Below are 22,575 nucleotides of genomic sequence, written 5' to 3' on the forward strand. Positions count from 1 at the left end.
TATTTTCATTCAGGACTACCGTCATGCCTCCGTTTTCTGGCACACACTACATAGGGCTGACCCACGTGCTATCTGCTATCGGATAAATAATTCCCGCATCCAACCATTTAATGATCTCCTTTTTAACGACCTCTTTCATCACAGGGTTGATTCTGTGTTGATGTTCGATCGTTGCCTTATGGTCTTCTTCAAGATGAATTCGGTGCATACAGTACGCTGGGCTAATTCCTCGAATGTCGACGAGCGTACATCCAATTGCTTGAACATATTTCCTCAAAATGCTCATCAATGCATTCTTCTGGTCTTCGTTAAGTTAAGAGGAAATAATTACTAGCAGCTTCTCATTCTACCCCAAAAATGCGTACTTTAAGTGGTTTGGCAAGGTCTTCAATTCCATTACTGGTGGTTCTACTAAGGACGGTTGCGTTGGTTTTCTTTCTTCTTTTTCTGTTGGCTCTTCTTCTTGGGTTGCGATCATCTCAACTTCCTTGTTTGTTTGTTTTTTATGATCGCATTACAAGCAGCAATAGATGCACTTGCATCCTCTTCTTCATTTTCTTCGTCAAGCTTTTCTTCTTCAGTCAAATTATGGTCGTCGTCAGAGTCAGGCATGTCTTCTTCGTCAGGAAACTTCATGGCATGGATGATGTTGAACTTAAGCTTTTGTCCATTTAAGCTCAAAGTTATCTCCCATTTATGCACATCAATCTGGGCACGACCTGATGATAAAAATGGTCACCCCAGGATGATGGACACATCTTTATCAGCTTCGTAATCCAAGATAATGAAGTCGGCTGGTAGGATAAATTTTTTGATGGTGATCAGCACGTCCTTCAACTTTCCCTCTAGATGCACCAGAGATCTATCTACAAGTTGGAGAGTCACGGTCATGGGCGAATGTTGCCCCACATTCAGCTACTTAAATATGTCAATCGAGTGTTTTGTGTTAGGGTTTCTAGGCAATCGAGTGTTTTGTGTTATAGAGATGCGTCCTTTCGGTTTGGGCCATGCGTTGGCTTAAGTCCAACGCGTCAGTTTTATTCCCATCCTAAGCTTCTTCCGATTGTACACAATTTTTTTATTTAAATAAAATAAAACTCTTAAATAAAAAAGTAATAACAATCATCAATCAACTTAAAACGTAACACAAAGACAAGAAAACAATCAGAGTAAACTCAAACACAGTGATAAAATACATAATGCAAAAGAAATGAAAGTAGAAGAAACGTCCCTGGAATATGCATCGATGTGAATGCAGGGATGCTTCGACGAAAGCCTCAGTTGGCTTTGCGTAATACAAGGGATGACTTTTGTCGTTCTATATCATCTTCAAAGTAAGGTTTCACTCTTTGCCCATTTACCTTGAACATATTTGTGCCATCCTCCCACGTCAACTCTATTGCTCCTTGGGGAAAAATTGTTTTGATAATGAAAGGTCCTAACCACCTTGACTTTAATTTTCCTGGGAAAAAACGCAATAGTGAATTGAATAATAAAACTTTTTGGCCAACAAACAATTTCTTACTAATGTGTTGGTCGTGCCAACGTTTGGTCTTCTCCTTATAGAGCTTGTTGTTCTTGTATGCGTTCAACCACCATTCCTCAAGCTCAATGAGCTGAAGTTTGCGTTCATCGCCCGCGGCGTCCAAGTTTAAATTCAGCTTTTTTACTGCCCAGAAAGCTTTGTGCTTCAATTCCAGGGGTAAGTGAAAAGCTTTTTCGAATACTAAAAAGTACTGAGACATACCTATGGGAGTCTTGTAGGCAGTCCTGTAGGCCCAGAGTGCTTCATCTAGCCTCTGTGCTCAATCTTTCCACGATGCATTGTCAACTTTTTCCAGTATTGATTTTATTTCCCGATTCGATACCTCAGCTTGACCGTTGGTTTGCGGGTGGTATGCCGTAGCGAACTTGTGCCTGATATTATATTTGGCAAGCAATTTTGAGATGATGCAGTTAATGAAATGCGTACCTTCGTCACTTACTAAGGCTCTTGGTGTTCCAAAGCGTGTGAAAATGTTCCTGGTAACAAACTTAGAAATAGTCGAAGCATCATTTCAGGCACAAGCTACTACTTTCACCCACTTTGATACGTAGTCTACAACCAATAGGATATATTTTTGACCGCAGGATAAGGGAAAGGCCTCATAAAATCATGCCCCAAACGTCAAATAATTCGACTTCAAGAATATTGTTCAGAGGCATTGCGTCCCTTGATGAGATATTTCCAGTGCATTGGCAAGGGTCGCACTTGCGAGAATACTCCCTTCTGTCTTTGAAGAGGGTAGGCCAGAAGTATCCGCTTTGAAGAACCTTCACAGCGGTTCTTTGCCCTTCGAAATGCTCTCCATAGGGAGAGCCATGACACTCAGCCAGGATGTTTTGTGTCTCTACCTCCAGAACGCATCGACGCATGATGGAGTCAAGATCTTGTTTGTAGAGAAATGGTTCATCCCAAAAATAAAATTTGCTGTCGTGTACCAACCGTTTCTTTTGCTGAGAGTTGAAGTGTTTGGGGAATTGCTTGGTAGTTAAGTAATTAAATATGTCTGCATACCAAGGTTCCCTGCCTTCAACTTTGAATAAGCTTTCATCAGGAAATGCATCTTTGATTTCATTTTCTTGGTTTTGTATTTCTTGATTCTCTAATCTGGACAGGTGATCGGCCACCTGATTCTCAATCCCCTTTCTGTCCTGAATATTGATGTTGAATTCCTGCATTAGCAGCACCCATCTAATTAATCTTGGTTTCGCGTCCTTCTTACTCATCAGGAACTTAATGGCTGAGTGATCTGTATAGATGGTTACTGATGAACCAACTAAATAAGATCTGAACTTTTCGATGCCAAACACTACAGCCAACATTTCTTTCTCATGGTTGTGTAGTGTTTCTGAGAGTCGTTCAGTGTCTTTGACGCATAAGAGATGGGGTGTATCAAATTCCCTTTCTTCTGCCCCAACATGGTGCCTACTGCAACATCACTTGCGTCGCACATTAGAATGAAATGTTGCGTTCAATCCAATGCTATTAGTACTGAAGCTGTAGTAAACGCATACTTCAATGTTTCAAATGCGTCGCAGCAGTTGTCATTGAATTCATAGGGCCAGTTCGCTTCTAATAATGCACTCAGAGGTCGTGTAATTTGAGAGAATTCTTTTACGAACCTTCGGTAGAAGCCAGCGTTTCCTAGAAAACTTCGTAGAGCTTTTACATTTGTTGGTGGAGGAAGTTTAGCTATGACATCTACCTTGGCCTCATCAACTTCCAACCCAGCTTTAGATACCTTGTGGCCCAAAAAATGCCTTCAGTCACCATAAACTGACATTTTTCACAATTCAACACAAGATTTATTTCCTCGCATCGAGCGAGGACAACCTCCAAGTTATCTAAGCATGATTGAAATGAGTCTCCAAAGACTGAAAAATCGTCCATGAAAACTTCAACGGTCTTTTCCAAGAAGTCAGAGAAAATTGCCATCATGCACCTTTGGAATGTTCCAGGTGTGTTGCATAGTCCAAAGGGCATGCGTCTAAACGCGAACGTTCTAAAAGGTCAAGTGAATGTCGTATTTTCCTGATCTTCTGAGTCAATTAAAATCTGGTTATAGCCAGAGTATTCATCAAGGAAACAATAAAATTCTTTTTCAGTCTGTCTGTCAAGCATTTGGTCAATGAAGGGAAGAGGGAAGTGGTCCTTCTTAGTTGCCGCGTTGAGTTTCCTATAGTCAATGCAAATGCGCCAACTCGTGACAGTCTTTGAAAGGATGAGCTCATTGTTACTATTGACTATCACAGTTGTTCCTCCTTTCGTGGGGACGCATTGAACTGGGCTTATCCAACTGTTATCAGATATAGGGTAGATTGATTACTCCTGCGTCCACCACTTTAAGATTTCTTTCTTGACTACTTCCTTCGTTATGGGATTTAGCCTTCGTTGAGGCTTAATCGATCCAGTATTCCCTTCTTCTAGCCTTATTTTGTACATGCAGTAAGATCGGTTGATGCCACGGATGACAGCCAGCGTCCATCCTATTGCACGCATGTGCTTTTGCAACATCTACAAAAGAGAATGTTCGCTAGGCTCGGTAACATTTGCAGAAATAATTATAGGTAAGGTTTGTTTGTTCCAAGGAAAGCATATTTAAGGTGATTATGTAACGGTTTCAGCTCTAGTTCTGGTGGTTCTTCTAATGATGGACGTGTTGGTTTTTTCTGCCGCTCACTCAGACTTGGCGGCTCGAGTTCCTTCATGTTTTCTTCCAACGCAAGGACCTTATTGTGGAAACGCTGATAGGTATGATTGATGATGTTCTATGCTCAAAATGATGCGATACTACTGCTAAATATGCATTAATTATGGATGTTCACGTAGTATTTCATGCGTTGTCACAAGTTTCCTTACGATGGAACCAAGTGTAATTCCACCGCAAGTTTCTCGGTGTGATCCGAGGTCAAACATAGGGACTGTTTTAGGTTATTGTGGTATGTTTGTGATATATGCGACCAGTTTTTTCAATCTTTAGGATTGAGTTTGCACAAGTATATAAATTGTGGTAAAATAAAGTAAGCAGTAAAGATGCGATAATAAAATGAAATACAATAAACCTAAGCTAGATGATACAAGATACAGGCTCATGATACAAGATGTTGGGGTCAAGGCTGGCTGCGAAGGTTATGTAAAGAGCGTGGAATGCGGCGGCAAGTCTTATGAACATAATAGAAAGAGAGAGATAAATAATATAAATAGCGCAAGTTCTCAATTGCGTTGAAGCTAGAAATACTGTTCCGCTCTTCTCTTGGCGTACATCTTTCAGTGATCGGCCTCACTCCCACATGTCTGTGGTGAAATAAAGAATAACGTAATGAATGCAAGCTTGCTTCCATGTCTGAAAGTACTACTCGTTTTAGTTAACGCATTCTTCTAACCTTCTCTCAATAGATCAGAATGGAATCTTCACTTCTGCTCTCACAGGTGAAGATGTCGTCTAGCATGCCTTAGCTAAACACATTTTATACCTTTAACACAGATTAAGTACTTGTTTAATTCAAATTAACTATTAAGGGATTAAGAAGACATCATAGAGAAAGTGATTAATGGAGGAACGGAAATAGACAGTGAGTGGTAAACATTTAATATGTCTATTAAGTGTTTGATACATGGTATGTGAATGAAGAGATAAAGAGAAAGTGAAATACAACGATGAAAGAGACAGAACAGATATAAACAAGTGCCAATGTCTTGGCACCGATTCGATGGAGATCTGCTTACTGGATATGATGGATCTGATGGTAGGAAGAGCTTCCTTCTCAAGCTTGCTCCACCGGTAGCAGGTTTCTGTACACAGAGCTTCGGATCGGGTATTCGACAGATTAGATTTGAGACTCACCTCTCGGCCTTGTCTCGTCTTCTTCCCGGATTTCTTCACTTAAGCACTCAGCTCAGCCTTTTCTCTCAACACTTTTCCAGCAGTTAACCCCGTATCAAGTAGCATTAGTTTTTCTATGAAATCTATGGGGTATTTATAGGTGCAGGTCTTTGACTCTGGCCTTGTGATCCCCACTGATTTTTATGGTAATTCCGAAGATGGAGGGATATCATTCCTTTTGTTATGCAATCAGACTGTCAATTGTACAACCGTTAGTTGTACACGTGTCTCAATCCTCCAATTTTGCGTTTCTTAGCTGCATCTTTCGATTGTGAATTCGCATGCGATGTTGTTTTTATTATCGCATGCAGTTGAAATAAAGCTCTGAACTAACTGTCATATTGTGCCGTCATGGCGGTAACCATCTTTTCATTGTTGATTGACGGGCACAATGTGACAGAGATGCGTTGATCTGCTTTTCGTGAGCCTTGAGCGCAAGCGGTGACTTGGTTTCCTGCAAAATAGAGTAAAACTCAGCTTGTCTTCCATCTTTATGGTGTTAGTGGGTGTAATTGCGATCATTTATAATTATTGTAATTCTAAGCTAAATTTCATACAATCGGCGCATATTCACTAACTTTTGGACGCAATATCTAGATAAGGTGACATAAATAACTTGTATTTCTACAAGTTATCACACGTCACAAACTTGGGTCACTTCTTCTTCAGGCAACTCTATTTTATTCAGTTGACACTCTTCATTATCCGGGAACTTCAATGCGTTTAACACATTAAACGTCACTTCCTGATTGTCTACGCGCATGGTCAATTCTCCATTGTCAACATCTATTAATACTTTCCCAATGGCTAGAAAGGGTCGCCCAAGAATAATTGGTACATCCCTGTCTAAAACGGTGTATCTAAAAGAAGAAACAGAACCATATTGGACATGGTTCGCTCAATGATGAGCTTTGCTAAGTTACCTGATTCCTTTTGGGGATATGCATTAGACACTGCTGTCTATATTTTGAATAACGTTCCCTCTAAAAGTGCTTCAGAAACACCTTATGAGCTATGGAAAGGGCATAAAGGCAGTTTACATCACTTTAGGATTTGGGGATGCCCGACACACGTGTTGGTGCAAAATCCTAAAAAATTAGAACGTCGTTCAAACTATGCCTATTTGTGGGTTATCCAACAGAAACAAAAGGTGGTCTATTTTACGATCCTCAAGAGAATAAGGTATTTGTATCGACAAATGCCACACTCTTAGAGGAAGACCACATAAGAAGTCATCAACCTCGCAGTAGACTAGTATTGAATGAAATTTCCAATGACGCTACAGATAGAGCTAGTTCATCTACTAAAGTAGTAGATAAAACTAGTGCATCTTGTCAGTCACATCCTTCTCAAGAGTTGAGAATGCCTCGACGTAGTGGGAGGGTTGTTTATCAGCCTGACCTTTACTTGGGTTTAACAAAAACACAAGTCGTCATACCTAATGACGGCATAGAAGATCCATCGAACTATAAGCAGGCGATGAAAGATGTGGACCGTGATCAGTGGGTCAAAGTCACGCCCATCGTTTAGTGCATTACGTCCATCGTCTAATGCTTACGCTTATCGTCCAGCGCTATCGTCTAGCTCATCATCTAACGCATCTTGCAGCCCCGTAAGTAGCTATACGATCGTCCGTGCGTAACACTCCAACGCCCAGCGCTCACGCTCGTGCACACTCGATTCCTGCCACACACATACCAACCTCTCAAGATTTGGTTGCCGCATGCCTTGTCCACGCATAGGGTTGCTTCTCTCAACATGGCTTCTCTTGGCGTGCACAACCAACGCCTGGCTTCTCCTTACTCGACCACACTTGGCTTCCTTAAGAGCCCACCTAACCTCAACAAATAGGTAAGGCCAGTGCCCATGGCTCAACTCCAATACCTAATATAAAGCCAACACATGGGCAACACATAGCCAATTTCTAGCTTCACCCAAGTGTTAAGCTTCCAAACTTAAACCTTTCTTCTAACTCTTCACCCTTTTCCCTACAATTAAACATTAGTTCCCACATTAACCTACTCACCATACTGGTCTCAGTAGTAAATACACACAAGTAGAGAAATGAGGGTTCAGGGTTTACATTTTACCTCCCCCTTAAGAAAATTTCGTCCTCGAAATTCTACTACAAGTCCGCCAATTAAATAACTGTGGATACTTATTTTTCATTTGCTCCTCAGCTTCCCATGTAGCTTTTTCAGTTCTATGATTCCTCCATAATACCTTTACCAAGGGTATTGTCTTGTTCCTCAAGGCTTGCTCTTTCCTGTCAAGAATCTCCACTGGTTCTTCTTTGTACGACAAATTTTCTTTCAACTGCACTGGTTGTTCAGGTAACACATGGGTAGGATCTAGCACATACTTTCTTAGCATCGCCACATGAAACAGATCGTGGATATGAGATAACTCTGGAGGTAACTTGAATCTGTACGTCGTTGGGCCAACTCGCTCTATTATCTCGTAAGGTCCAATATATCTTAGGCTTAGCTTCCCTTTCCTACAAATCTTAAGTATTCCTTTCCATGGGGACAAATTACGAAATACCTTATTGCCAACTTTGAATTCAAATTCTCTTCTCCGCTTATCTGCATAACTCTTTTGTCTATCTCGAGTTGTTTTAAGATTTTCTATTATAATCTTAACACTATCTGACGTCTGCTGAACAAGTTCTGGGCCTAATAGTTTCCTTTTTCCCACTTCATTCCAAAATACAAGAGTCCTACATGGTCTCCTGTACAAAGCCTCATACAGAGCTATTCCAATATTCGAATAATAACTATTATTATACACAAATTCGGTCAAATGCGTATCCCAACTGCCCTTGAACTGCAGTACACATGCCCTCATCATGTCCTCTAATGTTTGTATCGTCCGCTTAGACTAACCATTCGTCTATGGATGAAAAGCTGCATTGAAATATAGCTTGGTGCCCATAGTTTTCTGCTAGCTAGGCCAGAACTACGATGTAAACCTAGAATCTCAGTCTGATACAATCGAAACTGGAGCTCCAAACTGACGCACAATTTTGTCAACATATAGCTTAGCTAACCTGTCTAGGGTAAAAGTAACTATAATGAGGAAAAACTTAGCTGTCTTTGTCAATCTATCAACAATTACCCATATATCGTCATAGTTTGCTGGTGTCCTAGGTAAACCAAACAATAAATCCATCGTAACCTGCTCCCACTTCCACCCTGGCACTAGGAGTGGATTAAGCAATCTTGCTGGTCTTTGTCATTCAGTTTAATTTGCTGACACACTAAACATTGAAGGAACTCTTATAGAAAAGAACCAGTGAGCGAAAGCAAAATCTTTCCAAGTCCATTGTGAAAGAATAAACACATTCATAAATATACAAGAACAGTTATGCATCTTAAACATAATTACAACATGCTTTCTTAATTAAATACAAAAGGAATGAGAGACATACCTTTGAAGTGAAGGAACTCTTATCCAAGAGAACCCATGAGCGGAAGCAAGATCTTTCCAAGCCCTTTCTGAAAGAATTGAAGGCATTCACAAACAAACATAACAATTATGCATCTACGAAAAAATTACGATATTCTTTAGAAAATTAATAACAAAAGGAATAAGAGACATACCTTTGAAGAACTCTTCTTCTACAAATCTCTCGCTCTCGTGAAGACTTAGACAACAACCTCTCGTTTAAATCGCCTACCCAATCGTCTAGTGATCACGAACAGACTTCTCCTCGAATAAGCACCCTTCGACACTACCACTCGGCAACCTTGGTATTCTCGGAGTGAGAATCTAGGAGTTGTGGGCAATGTTGGATTTGGTAGAGGGTTGAAAGGAGGCAATGATCGAACTATACGATCAAGCAAGTGTACTGTCTATCGCATAGACTGTGTATACTTGATCATTTTCGCTAGGTACACAATCGTTTAGTAAAACACACTGGATCGTTTACATGATCGTTTAGTAAATCTTGCTTGGCACGCGATCATTTAGAGAATGTCCTGTTACACGATCGATTAGTCTTTCACTTGAAGACTATTGTATAGTCTCTCATGAGTTAAACGATTAGTAAAGTATTAATGAAGCGATCTCTTTACAAAATGAAAACTCTTCAATCACGAAATCTACCATCTAATTCTCAACTTGAATCCATTGAGCGACCAAAGGGACCTTATGGACCTGTAGCTTGAAGCTCCAATGGTATGTGAATGACTGACTAAACTCTTTAATCACGAAATCTACCATCTGTTAACTACTAGGCACTCCACTAAAGACCGACAGCTGCACTCTTCTCACTATAGATATATTTCTGTGCCCATTGAATATAACCAATCGACAATACAATAACCTTTCACAGATCGCTCGTAAGTACAGCTGGCTAATTTACCCTTTTGCCCCTATAGTTACATTTAACTCCTTAAGTACCATTGATTCCTCTAATGAACAATATATCATAGTCTTACTATGAGCGAACACCTCTCGGGCCATGAGAAAGTGTGTGGCACTACATCGTTCAAGCCCTGGAATCAACCCTTAAGGGAACAATCTATCTACTTACCCCTTCTTCGGGGAAGAAGTGAATTCCAGCTTGTGTATCTGAGTTCCCAGCTCCCCAATCGAACGAATCCCCAAAGTGGTAGGTCTGAGTCGGCAATCTGGCCACTCGTACCCATGCAAATCAAAGGATCACCCTCATAGGCAGGAGTTCCCAACTCACTCAGGATTAAGGTCATGTTACCTATGGTCATCATAGTAAAATGAAAGTCTCTGACATGAATGACGTTATATAACAAGACTAAACATTTCGTGGTCTGATCTTATACAAACTCCTTTGTATGGACACCCATACTCGCATGTCTCCACATGAATGATCAGGATCAGACCATCTGTAGCACTTTACAACACTTGTAAGATCTACAAAGCGGGTCGTATACGTAGTGTCACCAGGATAAGGTCTCCATCCTCTATCCAAATACTACAGACCATTTAGGTTATCACTTAAGGTATGATCCACTTGCGTGTTTCCACATACATACTTAAGTTACAACGATAACCATAGATCTTAGTTTATTAGTTTGTGGTTAATGCAACTAAAATATCCCATATTTCATAGACAACGGTGAAGAAGATATCTCATAAGCGTTTGTTCATACAGGTGTTTACAAACTACAGAACCCTACGAGATTTAGAGCATCAACCCCAACAAACATCTATCAACATACTCTGCTATTTCTCTTTTAATACTAGGCTACCAGTTTGACTTCTTTAAAGTTCTATACATCTTCGTAGCGCTAGATGTATAGCATAAGTTGAACTATGTACCTCTTTCAGAATAGCCTGCTTAAGTGCTCAGATATTAGGTATACATATTCTACCTTCCTTCACTAGCATTCCATCTACTTTTAACTGATAGTCCATTCTCAGGCCTTTACTTACCTCTTTAGCTAACTTCTGAAGGTCAGAATCTTTTAACTATTCACATAGAATATCATCTACTAAAGTAGGACATTCCTGAAATGAAGCTAACAAACCTCCTCTTTGATCAACTAATAGTGTCGCTTTAGAACTATACAACTCATGCAACAGTACATCTCCTACTGAATCGATAACAGCTCTGACTGATCCAGTCTTTCTACTTAGAGCATCAGCCACCACATTCGCTTTACCTGGGTGATAATCAATTGTACAGTCATAATCCTTGATCAACTCGATCCATCTTCTTTGTCTTATGGTACAGCCATTTATCCAGATGAGCTCATAAGCCTTGTGTGACGCAAGCCTCAACACCGCTCCATCGCTTAGTCCATCATGCAATTCTTACATCCATTTCTTAGCACCATCGTCTACTGAACATCTCGCTGTTGCTTAACAACCAGCCCTCTCGCTGTTGCTTAACAACCAGCCCTCTCGCTGTCTCTTGGTGTAATCATCTAGTGCCTGCGTCCATTACATAGCCCCAACGCCCCATCGTGTAGCTCAATCGTTTAGTATACATCTCGCTCTCATCGATCTCGCACATAGCCCATCGCATAGCTGTTGCACCTATCGTTTAGCTCTATCGTGCAGCACTGACGCCTTATCGTCTAACGCATCCGCTCATCATATAGCGTCATCGCTCAGTGCCTGCATTTATTGCACAATGTCCATCGCTTAGCATTTTGTCTATCGTGTGGCGCTCACACTCATCATGTAGAGTCATGTGTAGTCTATCGCTTAGTGCTAGTGCATCATCTATCGTCTACGTTCATCATCTAGTGCCTGCTCAACGCTTAATGCTATCGTGTAGTGCTATCGCATAGCGCTATCATTTAGCTTTTGTGCTTATCGTCTAGTGCTCGCACTGATCATGTGGTGCTTAACACCTACCATATAGCTCGATCGTGTAGCACATCTCTTCACATCGCTTAACGTTGTACGTAGTTACACGATCGCCTAGCGCATCCCTCAGCGTCACCCGAAAGCTATACGATCGTCTACCTAGCGTCTTGTGCTCATGCTTCTCTCGCTCTCTCCACTCTCGCTCACGCCGTCCCAACACATGAGCAACTTAGGCAATGTCTACTTGCCAACGCCTCGGCCAATTCATGCGTTCAACTCTCACAAGCTCACGCATGGTTGCCTTCGGCTTCATACTACACTTAGCCCCATCTCATGCGTTAACACCAAACGCATGGTTCCTTTTGACTTCACACTAAGCAAAATTCCACTAAGAGAGGCTTATCTCCTAACTAATCAACGAAAATCTATTCAACACTTAGAAATTTTCCTTCTCTTCAACATAGGATTTAACTTTCACTTAGTTAATTCCCTTAATGAACTTCTTAAGTAGGGAAATTGAGATCCAGGTTTCACAGTTACATTCATGCTTCTTTAACTAATGAGAAGCATAGGTGACTACCTTGCCTTCCAGCATCAGCACACATCCTAATCCCGTCAAGATGCATCACAATAAATCTCAAACTTATACTTGGCATTCGTAAAGTCGGCACTGGTGCTATTACTAACCTCTATTTTAGCTCCTGGAAACTATGCTCACATTCTAACGACCACTCAAACTTCACATCTTTTCTGGTCAGGTTTGTCAATGGTAGAGTTATCTTAGAGAAGCCCTCCACAAACCTCCTGTAATAACCTGCTAAACCCAAAAAACTGCGTACCTCTTTTACAGTCATGGGTTGCTCCCAATTAACTATCGCTTTTGTATTTTGGGAATCTACACTGACTCCAACTGCTGAAATTACATGCCGAAGAAACACCACTTGATTTAACCAGAAATCACACTTACTAAACTTGGCATATAACTTCTTTTCTCTTAGCATTTGCAACACTAACCTTAGACGTTCCATATGTTTTTCTGCACTACTGAAATATACTAATGTATCGTTTATGAAAACTATCATAAACTTATCCAAGTAAGGATGAAATATCATGTTCATTAAGTCCATGAATATCGCAGGAGCGTTCGTCAAACCAAACGGCATTACTAGAAACTCATGATGTCTATACCTTGTCCTGAAAGCAATATTTGGAACATCCGCCTCTTTAACCTTTAATTGGTTATAACTAGATCTCAAATCTATCTTAGAGAACACTATGGCTCCCTTTAACTGATAGAAGAGATCATCTATATGAGAGTACTATCTTTCTTCTTAACAAACAAGACCGGCACTCCCCAAGGTGAAACACTGGGTCTGATCTACCCCTGATCAACAAGTTCCTATAACTAAACAATCAACTCCTTTAGTTTCGCTGGCGCAATTCTACATGGTGCCTGGAAAATAGGTGTTATACCTGGAACTAACTCAATAGTAAACTCAACTTCCCTGTCAGGTGGTAAACCTGGTAACTCTTTAGGAAAAACATCTAAGAATTCCTGTACCACAGGTACATCTTCAGTTTTCAGTTTCCTATTTTGTGAAACTGCGACATAGGCTAAATAAGCTTCATATCCCTTACTCAACAGCTTCCTAGCCTTCATTACTAATATTAAACTTCTTGGAAGTATTCTTTTACTTCTTGCAAGTGTTATTTCTTGTTCACCTAGCTTTCTAAATACTATCTCTTTCTTAAATCAATCCACAGTGGCATAATGTTTACTCAAGAAATCCATGCCTAAGATAACATCAGACTCTAACAACCTTGTGGAATAAGGTCAACCCATAATCTCTAATTCCTAATAACTATTTCACAATTCCTGTAGTACTTATGTACAACTAAAGTATCTCTGACAGGTGTAGAAATAAACAAGTCCTCATTAATACTCTCAAGCACTCTATCTATATGTAATGCAAACATGCTAGATATGAATGAGTGCGTAGCACCAGGATCAAATAACACAAGCGGACTGATAACATAAAGTCGTACTAGTTACGACATCTGGAGACTTTTCCGCTTCCCGATGGGTCACAACGTATACCCTATCCTACTGCTGCTAGGGTCATCCTACTACCCCTTTCTGCTTAACTACATCGGATCCCTCACATCTAGCTCCGGTCACTCTAGGTTGGTCTACGACCTTCGGAACTACCCTCTATTCACCTTGTGCTTCACAAGCTAGCTGGGGACAATCTTTCTTGAAGTGCTCTGCATGTCTGCATTGGTAACAAACATTTTTTGTCGCCATAACATATCCATGTATGGGGCTTACCATAGTTCGCACACAGTGGCTTCCTCCCTATACTAGCTACTGACTCACTAGTACGACCTATTACCAACGTACTACTCGGTCAAGTTTCAGGTCTTGACCTCTTCCTACTCGAACCCTGCTAGCTCCCACCTCCCTGACTTCTCATACCTGACTGTCCAGAGAATGTGGGTCTAAAACTCTTACCTCTTGTCTCTACTGGAGTCTTGTGCTGCTCTGCACCCTTTCGGAGTTGGTCTATCCCAACTGCACTTCATTCAACTCTGATAGTTGTCTCAACTAACTGGGTGAAATCCACCCAATTAGCTATAGAGGTAACGGGAGTATGTATCTTCTTCCTTAGGCCATTCTCAAATCTCCTACATCTCTCTTTCTCTTCCATAATGATTGAAAAGGCATACTAAGATAACTCGGTAAATCTCTACTTCTCCTAGCCTCCATCACTTTCCACCATTTCTCAACCCCTTTCTACAGCAAGAATGCCAATAATTTGACCTTTCGGTCCTCAAAGCATCTCATAACACTAAAGCATTTCTCAATCAAGTCCAACAAGACCACAACATCCACTAGATCTATGGCACCGTCAAACATCATGGCACCTAAGGCTTTCAGCCTCTCAACGTCGTATTTCTTCCTTGGATCTATCTGAATTGATCCCACACCGTTGGTAGTCTCTGGGCGATTTTATCAAATATACATTTCTCCAGCTAGGCATCCATTCCCACTCGTGGGGTACTCGACTCATTTTCAGAAGTCGTCTCTTGCTCTACTAGCTATCTAAATCTCTCTCTATCGAATCTGGGTCCTGTCAAACTTCTAGGCCTCCATTGGTAGGGTCAACATTTCTCTCCTTTGTCTTCCTGCTCAGTCTACCACTTTTCCTCGGCATCTTTGCCTAATTAATAAGTACACATGTTAGGGACTTACTTAAGGGACGTAGTCTAATGCATGAACTTTCTCTTTCTCCCAAAATCTTATGCTCTAATACAAACCTGTCACACCCTCTCTCAGACTACTCTCTTAGCCTATAAGAAGACATGACTGCAACAGTTATCAACCCTTTTGCTGACACTTACTACTTACTAATACTATTGAAATAATCTGATAACAATATGCAATCTCAATCACAGCGGTTGCCATTAAGGCCAACTAAACATTTATAGAATTTATGACACACATCTCATAAGTCCAAACTCTTAAACTTAGTCCCTACATGAAACAACTACAACATGTGTACAAATATTTACAGTAACCACCTAGCTAACGGGTTACTAGAACTCTTGACTTTAACTGGCAAAGTAGATGCATAGCTATCTTCAAAGGATTTGACCGCTACCTGGGGAAAGAAAAAATTTGAAAAATGAGTGAGCTACTAGCCCAATGAGTGACTTAAGAAAGAAAACAGGTTCTCATGCTTAAGTCTCAATAAAGATATTATACTGAAAGATAAGTATTTACAGTAACCTTGTACTAAAATTTAAACTTTGCAAGCATTAAACATGTAAAGTTGTTTTCACCATAAAACATTAAACTGATCCATAGTTGAGAGTAACCCTGCTATGGTTAAGTCCCAACGCCAATTCCTTAGTCAAGAGAGAACCCTTTTGCTCAATCTCTGACGTCAAACTACCTACGTGTACGTTGTTATAACTAAGTATCATCATACCTTAGGTACTATTGCTCAGATACCTTCTAAGTGTCCTTCAGTATTGAGCTGCTCGAATACCTTCTCTGTCTTTCAGTATCGAGCTGGAAGTAACATTAGTCATACTAAGACTTACTCTTTAAAGCATGTATACATAAACACATAGTAACATGTCTTTAAAGGTACTAATGCATGCTTTGTGCATATGAACACACATAAAAAGTTTTACAACATACTTTCATACATGGCATGCTTTTGAAAACATAAACTCATAGTTTTCTTGGAAAAACTACTTTGTAAAATAGCTAGCATGAGAATAATATTTCTTAAAATCATGGATTCTTAAAAACATTATAAATACTTAGTCACTCACAACTTTAGGGCTACTTCTTAAAGGTTGATATGCTTTTAGCAATGGTGTCAATCTTATGGACACAACAACATATATTTAGCTACTAGCAATGGTCTCCCTTTTGAGACTCTCTTAATTAAACTTTCTTTTAGCCTTCCCCTAGAAGACCTTCACTCAAATGCATACCTGGCTATAGGTCAAGTACTTAGAAATTTCCTTGAGATTTTGACTCTTGCTATAAGGGCAACACACCTCACCAACGCATTCCCACTATGCAGGCAACACACCTCACTAACACTTGCTCTAAGTGTTCCTTCAGCCGCACATGGTCATTCACAAAGGCATCTATGTGTTCTGGACTTTAATGCAAGCCTCCTCAGCCCAAACAGCAGGTTAAATGCATAGGGGTGATCCACCCTTAGTCTGTTAGAGTGCCTACTGTGAGCTGCCAGCTTACTCAACCCAAGCAGCTGCCTGTTTGTTCATAGAATTCCATATTTGACTTACTTCATTAATGACTGAAATCCTAATGCTCATCTCAAGAAATTTCGTTGTACAAACTTGTTTAGATTTTTCTTAGAAAACTTACTTTAAAATTCCAGATTTAAACTCTTTGTGGTTCGTCCTGGAGCCTTAATTCTTCATCAATAGCCGAGAATCACCCATGAACTGAACCTCTTGTCACTTTCTTTCTTCTCTAGCCTTATTCCAGTGTGATTTTCTTGTAGCAGCATTGCCTCTGAAGCTAGACTCACAGAGCTTTCCAACGACATCAAGATCTTTCAATTTGGATGGAGGAATTAATCAAACTGACCTTTTGAAGTTCATCCTCCCTTTTTTACAGCCTCCCACCGTTTATCATAAATGCTTAGCATGACCCTCTAGCTCAAGTGGACTTATTTTCAGAGATTAGAATAGCTGGTGACCCTAAACAGTCGTTTAAGATTGATTACTTCACCTACTATCATACATGCTTTCAACTAGGTTCAACGCACACCATAGTTCTCACGCAAACCTACTTCAACGCATGTGCTTTGTGCCTTAGCCTCCTCTCATCTTCAATCCCCGCAACTCCAGCCCTTTCAACTTTGAAAAGCCTGACAAACGCAAGCTCTACTCATCGCATGTCAAGCCTGACAAGCGCACACCCTGCCTTACTCCAGCGCATAGTTCTAACGCACATTGAGTAGCCAGTACCTTCCGCTCAACTTCTAGACTGGTCCGCACGCACGCAAAGCCTCAATCGTCTAGCTTTATGCCCATCACATAGCTCATCGTCTTGTGCTCTCGCTTTCGCTCATCATCTAGTGCTCACGCTCTCGCTCATCGTCTAGTGCTTATGCCCATCATCTAGCTCATCGCACCCATCCTATAGCGCTTATGCTTGTTGTCCAGCTCTATCGTCTAGCTCATCGTCTAGCGTATCATGTAGCCCCGCAAGTAGCTATGCGATCTTCCGTGCACAAAGCTCCAACGCCATGCACTCACGCTCGCGCACACTCGATTCCTGTTACACGCATACTAACCTCTCAAGACTTGGTTGTCGTATGCCTTGTCCATGCATAGGGTCTCTTGCTCTTAACATTGCTCCCTTGGCGTGCAAAACCAACGCATGGCTTCTCCTCACTTGGCTATACTTGGCTTCCTTAAGAGCCCAACTAACCTCAACAAATAGGTAAGGTCAACGCCCATGGATCAACTCTAATGCCTAACATAAAGCCAACGCATGGGCAACACTTAGCCAATTTCTAGCTTCACCCAATAATCAAGCTTCCAAACTTAAACATTTCTTCTAACTCTTCACCCTTTTCCCTACAATTAAATATTAGTTCGCACATTAACCTACTCACCATACTGGTCTCAGTAGTAAACACACACAAGTAAGGAAATTAAGGTTCAGGTGTACAGAATATATCCTAGACATGATGGTCCATTTCAATGTGACAAAAGTAAATGAGGCTATCGTTGACGAAATGAATCAAGTTGGTTTTATTCTAGAATCTCTTCCGAAGAGTTTTCTGCAATTCTGCACGAACACGCTTATGAATAAAATAGAATACAGCTTGACTACTCTTCTAAATGAACTACAGGATTACCAGACAATGATGAGAGCTAAAGGTCTGGAAGCGGAAGTACATGTTACTACCGCTGAAAAGAGAGGAACGTCCTCCAAAAAGCCTGATGTTGCTTCATAGAGTAAGAGTATTCCTGTTAAAAAGAACAAAGGGAAAGGGTAGAAGAAAACCGCTGGTAGAAAAGGCAAGGCTAACGCTGCAGACAAAGGAAAGTGTTTCCACTACAACGAGGAAGGGCACTGGAAGAGAAACTGCCCTCAGTACCTTGCTTAGAAGAGAGCAGAGAAAGCAAAATAGGATAACTAGTTCCTGAAGATTGCTTGTTGTCCTCAACATGATCAATGGGAGATGTTGTCTGAAGATGATCTATCAGCTTTTGTTATTGTAATAAAATTTAGTTTATCTTGTTTTTAAAGAAAAAATTGTATATAGTTTTGTAAATGAAATGTTCATTAGCAAAAGTTATGTTTGTTCTATTGTATGGCAATTTCTGTTAAAAACCAACCTAGTTAAAAGCTATTGGCAAATATTCAGATATTTAAAACAGCTAGAAGTCATAAAGGCAAGTAGTTGTTTAACCTAAGTAATAAGTTTAGATCACTTGAAAAGTTCAAAGTGTACAAAACTTGTTAGGTAAAATAAAACCAAAATACTTCGATTGGATCAATGTATAGAAAGTTTGAGATTTTTAGGTTTATTTGATAGATCATAAGATCCAGTGAAAAACCTTCTAATTGCCTTAAATTTTTTTCTCAACATTATTCAAATTATTAAATTATTGTTCAAGATCACCACGTATTATTTGTTTCAATAAAAGCTTTCGTATATTAATAAATAATTATTGAAATTGACACTGTATGTGAAACCCGGATTTCAATCTCCCTACTTAAACAGGTAATTAAGGGAATTAACTAAGTGTAAGTTAAATCCTATGTTGAAAGAAAGGAAAATTCAAAGTGTTTGAAGAGATTTTCTTTGAATAGCTTTGAGAGAAGTCTTAACTAATGAAGATTTGACTAAGTATGAAGTCAAAAAGAAACCATGTGTTTGGTGTTAGGAAGTATTAACGCATGAGATGAGGCTAAGTTTGTAGAGGTTAAAAGGAGTTAAGCATTGAAGCCAAGGGCAACCATGCATTGAGCTTGTGATGTTTGGACGCATGTTGGCCGAAGCGTTGGCAAGAGGCATTGCCCAAAGGTTGCTCATGCGTTGGGTTGATAAGAGACTGCGTGAGCGAGAGTGAGAGGGCTAGACAATGAGCACAAGGTGCTGGGCATTGGAGTGTTGCACGCGTGGACGATCGTGTAGCTATGTGCGGAGCTAAGTGATGCACTAGACAATCGTGCAACGTTAAGCGATGCGCTAGACGATCATGTAGCTATGTGTGGTGCTAAGCAATGCGCTTGGCGATAGCACTACACGATCATTATAAGCGCTAGAAGATATGCGTAGAAGCTAGACAATAGCATTAGACGATAGCGCTAAACGATGAGTTCGGGCGCTAGAAGATAAGCGTAGATGCTAGACGGTGTGTTAGGCGCGAGAGCTAGACAATAAACGAATGCGCTAGACGATAGGCGTGAGCGCTAGACGATGGGCGTGATGCGTTAGACGATGGGCTTAGTGCTACACGACGAGCAATAGCAAGAGCTACACGATAAGCGCAAGAGCTATACGATAGGCTATGCGCTAGACGATAAACGACAACGAGATCATTAACAGCAAGAGATACACGATAGCGAGATTGTTGAGAGCGAGAGATTACTAGACGATGGAGCTATGCGATGGGGCGTAGGCGATGTACGATAGGTGCAGGCACTAGACAATTGGCAACAGCGAGAGGGCTGGATGATGAACAATAGCGAGAGGGCTGGATGATAAGCGACAGCGAGAGATTAACTAAACGATGGAGCTATGCAATGAAGTAAAAGAGCTACACGATGAACTAAACGATAGGCCAAGTGTTTATGCATTGATAAGGCTTGCGTTACGCAGGGCTGATGGCTTCATCGGGATAAATGGCTATACCGAGAAAAGGTTGAGCTTGAGTTAGTAAGAGGTGAACAAATAGAGTTTCATGAAAGGAAAATTTATCCATGAGGAAGACAACCCAAATTTCATGCAAGCAGGTGAGTGGCATGGAAGTAGGTGAATAGGAAGGAAGTAGGTGGTGGCAAAGCTTGGTGCAAACACTCCAAAAGTTACTAAAGTAGGAGGTGTCTTCCATTGGAAGCCTTTAGAAATGAGAAAAATCAGTTCCTTTGGCCTATAAATACCACCACAAGGCGTTCCTTCAGTTCATAACACAAATTCTCTTCAAAGAACAGTAGGAAGAGTGTTTGAGAGCAGATTCAGAGGGAGACCATGCAGTTTCAAGAGGAGAAGATGCTGCCAGACAGTGAGGTCTGGAAGTAGCATCAACTGTGGACGAGGAGTTCTCCCAGACTACTCGTGCATCTTGAGTGATTTCAAAACCACCTGAAAGCGCTGAGTCTAGTTTTTAAGGTAGGGCTTTTGGAGAAGAAGCTCCAAGGAATCAGGCTGGAGAGTAAGGAAAAGACAGAAGGGTCAAATTCTTGGGTAAACTTGGGCCACTCTTGATAATTTAAAAATTTTTCCCAAACAACAAGAAGATAAGATTTTAAGATAATATTTCTGAGACATTTTAGAACATGTTTGTAGAAGGAAGTGTCTCGAAATAAGGCTTGGAACTATGAGTAATATGAGCTTAAAGTTGAATCTAGAATTTAGGGTTCAAAAGGGAGCCCGAGGAAACTAATGAACTCCTTAAGAAAAAGGTTCCTACCCGACCAAGGTGAATGGTAATTTCCTTTAAGTATTCAGCATATCTTTTAGCATATATGTATATGCTTATGTTGTGAATGAGTAATTAGAATGAGATTGAGAATATGTGAACGGGATGGTTAGGGGGTCAATAGACCTAGTTCCTGAGCCCAGAGCATAACCTCACGGGATGGTCAGGGGACCGAGAGGTCTAGTTCCTAAGCCTGTGAGAGGAACCTCATCTAGGATGGTCAGAGGGCCGGCAGGCCTGGCTTCAAAGCCCATAAGTGAGGGATCTATGTGCACATAGGAAACATAGCAAATGCAAGAGAGTAAGCGTTTATGACTAGTATTAGTTAACTATCTACCATGTGTGAGTTAGAGTTTGAGAATAGACTCATTATGAGTAGTATTAGTTTAACTATCTACCGTGCGTGTAGATAAAGTTGAGATCAGACTCATTCAAAGCTAAGTTTGATTGTAATCTCGTAGTTGTGATATGCTTGTTATGTTATGAGTTAAATTAAACTCTAAAAGTTGCTTACCACTCACTGAGCTTCTTGAAGCTCATTCTTTTCTTTCATGTTTTCTTCCTAGGTATCAAAAGATGATGAGTTCCAGGGTACTGCTAAGGTCATGGTCTGCCATAGCCACAGTCACACTTCCAGGTTTTTAGAACTGCTGTTGTAAACTTTATAGTTAAGCCTGAGAGTTGTATAAACATTGTACTGTTTGTAATGAAATGAGCTTAATCAAAAAGTTGTTGTTTTCATCTTTGGCTTAAAGTTTGTGAGATTACAGAGGTTCAGATAGGTAGTAGTATCTTATGCTTGATTTTATGAAGTGAATTATGGATGATATGCGAAGGTGAAATTGCATTAAGCACTCAAGTTTCCTCAGCAGAATCAAAGTATAAACTCCACTGAGTTTCCTAGTAAGTCCAGGGTCGAACTCAGGGACTTGTGAAAACAAGTTGCGTTAGCAATTTTTAGGAAAAAATTGCGGTAACCAAATAAATAAATAAGTGTTAAGGTTGTTTTTTGGGATGATAAAAAAATAACAAATGCGGCAGAGTTTGAAAACAGTTGGTAAACGGAAGATACGATAAGTATGTGGTGAAAGGTTGAGAAGGGTTTCGGCTAACACTTCCTAGGATGCATTCATGCTTTGCAATCATGCAACATGCATACAATAGTAAACCACCTCTCGATGTGAATGATATGGTTTCTAATGCTAGAATGCATGCGATATATGCGATAAGTCTATAGAACCTACACATAAGCCTCTATTCTTATTTATGCGATGATAAAATAATACACACACAAATAAGGCGACCATATAATATCACTCTTATCTCTAGGATGCATGCGATGCAGGTGGAAAACAGAGCTTATCTCTAAGTCCCTATCTCTTGTTTATGCGGTTCTAATCTTGCTCTTTCGAGTTTAGATTCTAACCTAACTCTCTCAAGTCTTAGGTTCTTTCTTCAGACTCTCTTTCGAGTAGCTCTAAAGGGGTATTTGGCACAGCATAACACAAGATAATCGCAAGTAATGAACTTTCTAGGCTATGTTAGCTTAGTTCTTCTCAACCCATTTGACTGGTTTAGCTACTCATGCGTGCTAAGAGAGTGAACAGATGTAGAAATAGGACTTCCATTGCATAAATAT

Source organism: Benincasa hispida, chromosome 4, assembly GCF_009727055.1.
Source record: "Benincasa hispida cultivar B227 chromosome 4, ASM972705v1, whole genome shotgun sequence".
In the NCBI taxonomy this organism is placed as follows: Eukaryota; Viridiplantae; Streptophyta; class Magnoliopsida; order Cucurbitales; family Cucurbitaceae; genus Benincasa; species Benincasa hispida.